At 46.0% G+C, this 3,064-nt stretch overlaps 1 pseudogene; it reads right to left on the reverse strand.

The window, feature by feature from the left end:
- Positions 1-206: 206 nt before the first annotated feature.
- Positions 207-686, reverse strand: LOC123609801 (annotated as a pseudogene).
- Positions 687-3,064: the final 2,378 nt, after the last annotated feature.

Below are 3,064 nucleotides of genomic sequence, written 5' to 3' on the forward strand. Positions count from 1 at the left end.
GAAATGTGATCATTTAGGCCACAGCAGGCTTCTTCTACAGAGGCCAAAGTCCTCCTGAGTTCTTCTATTTATCTGGGGACTCCAGAAATTTGCAGTGTATGGTCAGACTTATGAACCATATGGTCGAGGAGCCCCTCAAAGGGCAGTTGGACTTCAGAGACATGCCCAAGGGTGAGCCTTTGGAAGAGATACTCAGCCAAGCCAACCTATGGGCCAACGAGCCTGCAGATCTTAGGTGTTTCCCCATATCCTTCATGAGTTTTACCTCTACGTCCAGAAAGTGGTTCTCCAGGAAGTCACAGACATGGGAGTCTACTCAGGCAGAACCCAGGGCATGCATATCCAAAAGGGCCTCGTTCAGGTTCTTTTCCAGAACCAGGTGGCTTCCGAGGTGTCCAGGGTTTTACCTGTTCATCCTGGGACAGCTTCTGCATGTTCTAGAAGAGGGTGCGGCTGCTGCACTGGTTTTGCATCTTCAAGAGAAGCTCAGTGCCCTCCAGCCTCTCCTCAGCCAACCACAGAAGAAGTGCCCCCTTCCTCACCCCCAACCCCCCAGCCACATCCTTGCAGTGGAAATAGAAGCCAAGAGAGAGGTAGGTGTAGGAGGCCCTCAGATGCATGTTGACCATGAGGTTGTTGGCAACCTCCACCTCAGTGTAATAATTCTAACTAATCTGGGAGCTCATGGTTGATTGGTAATTAGGAGCTAAGTTGGAAAGAAAGTATTGGTTGGTCCCAGAGGCAGATGGTGGCCAAGAAGATGGCTCTGGTTGCCACTGGCAAAAAGGTTGGAGGGTGGTCAGAAGCTGGTAGAGGGGGCATTCCTGGGTCTGTTCTGTCCAAATACTGTTGAAGCAAAAGACAGATCCCTGGAACCGCTGGGCACACCGCCTCACTGTCCCCATCTTCTTCTCAAGCCTTACTGTTATTTTTTTAAATGTTTATTTATTTTTGAGAGAGAGAGAGAGAGAGAGAACAAGCAGGGGAGGCACAGAGAGAGAGGAAGACAGAGGATCCAAAGTGGGCTCTGTGCTGACAGAGGCTTGATCTCACAAACTGTGAGGTCATGACCTGAGCTGAAGTCCCACTCTCAACCAACTGAGGACCCAGGTGCTCCTCAAGCCCCACCATTATCGAAGGGGCACAGACCTTGGAATCAAAGCGAACTGGGCTTGAGGGGTGCCTGGGTGGCTCAGACAGTTAAGCGTCCGACTTTGGCTCAGGTCATGATCTCACGGTTTGTGAGTTTGAGCCCCTCGTCAGGCTCTGTGCTGACAGCTAAAAGCCTGGAGCCTGCTTAGGATTCTGGATACCTCATAGCATTTGGAATTGCCCCTCCAGTGAAATCCTAAAGATCTACATTTTTTACATTACCTTTTCATATCATTCTAGCTCTCCTATTTCTATACTCATACCTATTCTCCAATTTTTCTTGATTCTCCATTCATCCTTGTTCTTCCTCTCCTTTCTTGTGTCTCTAAGTGTAGACAAGACTAATAACGCTCTTTGACAACTTTCTTGTTTCCTCATCTAGCCTCATTTAGCAGCAAAACTCCACTGCTAAATCAAACCACATGATTACCTCTTCTGTTTTTATACCCAGTCTCTAGAGAGCTATTAGAAAAACAAGATTAAACTTTGGTGAGTATTTTTAAGTATACTTTTTCCAGCCCAGCTCTGGTGAGGTTCCTCTGAGCTCTTCACATTTCATAACACAACATTCTCCTTGGGTTTCCTACATATCACCTCTCTGAAATATCCCAGCTGAAACTCTAGCCATGTACATCGTGAGAGGAACTTCCCTATCTTTTCTGCTACTTCCCCTCTCTCAATCGTTTCCCAGTTCCTCCCCCTATAATTACATAGATCCACATAGTAGAAGGTTCTGTACTTATCTTTTCCTATTTACTTTAGGATGTCATTCTATTGTTCACCCCTCTCTCTTCTGTTGCTTTACTCTTCATCCACGTACTTTCTTTCTCTCTCAAATTGAAATATGTCCAGGGTCTTCTCTCCTTCATATGCTCCCCTTCCCCAGACACTATCTTTTCATCTTTTCTTTAATATTTATTTATTTATTTATTTATTTATTTATTTATTTATTTTGAGAGAGAGAGGGAGAATCCCAAGCAGGCTCAGCACTCTCAGCACAGAGCCTGACTCAGGTCTCGATCTCACAAATCATGAGATGACGACCTGAGCCAAGACGAAGAGTCGGGACGCCTAACCAAATGAGCCGTGTAAGTGCCCCTCCCCAGACACTATTAACTCTCAGTTTGAAACATTCCTACTGGTCTTTGCTGTTATAAATCTCCTACCTCTCCTTCCTCCTCCTCTTTCTCCCCCTCTTCTTCCTCCTCCTCCCCCTTCATCTTTGGTCTTCCAGTAAATACATGAACATTTTGTAGAGTTCTATCTTCAACCCTTTCCTACCGTCATTCTGGATCATCTCATATGGAGATTCTGGTCACAATATTTAATAACTGGCAAAGGTGGGCATGGACAAATAGAAACAGATTCTGGCCATAAGCATCTGACAGAGCCATGCCAGAGCATCACAGCTGAGCATTAGCCCTGCCTCCACGGCATCCACAGTCACCTGTTCCCCAATCTGTACCACCACCCTGAACCTCTTCCGTAAATCAAAGTGGACACATTCACCGGGACGTAGCACAGGCACCATAAGTTTAACATTTCCTAAACTCAGCTCTTCTTTCCCTCTTTCTTCCAAATGTGTCTTTTCCTGCACTGCCTGCACTTCTAGGGAGTACGGAGAGGGGAATGGCATCCTATTCTATGTGGAGTAAAACTGTTTCACCGCTGTGATCTTAGGTCCATTTTCTACCTTTGCTGCAGTGAGAAGAATACAAATCTTGAACTGTGAACTTCCCTGCTAAAATCCTACAATGGCTTTGAACTGCTTTGAGGATAACAATCATACTCCTTAGGGCATCCAAGGCTCTTGCAGACTTGGCTTCTGTTTACCCTCGTTGACATGATTGACCTCTCAGCATGTCTCAGCACCCTTAACCCTTCATGCCCTCCACTTTATGCTAGATGTAGC

The sequence above is a fragment of the Leopardus geoffroyi genome, chromosome B2 (genome assembly GCF_018350155.1).
Source record: "Leopardus geoffroyi isolate Oge1 chromosome B2, O.geoffroyi_Oge1_pat1.0, whole genome shotgun sequence".
NCBI lineage: Eukaryota > Metazoa > Chordata > Mammalia > Carnivora > Felidae > Leopardus > Leopardus geoffroyi.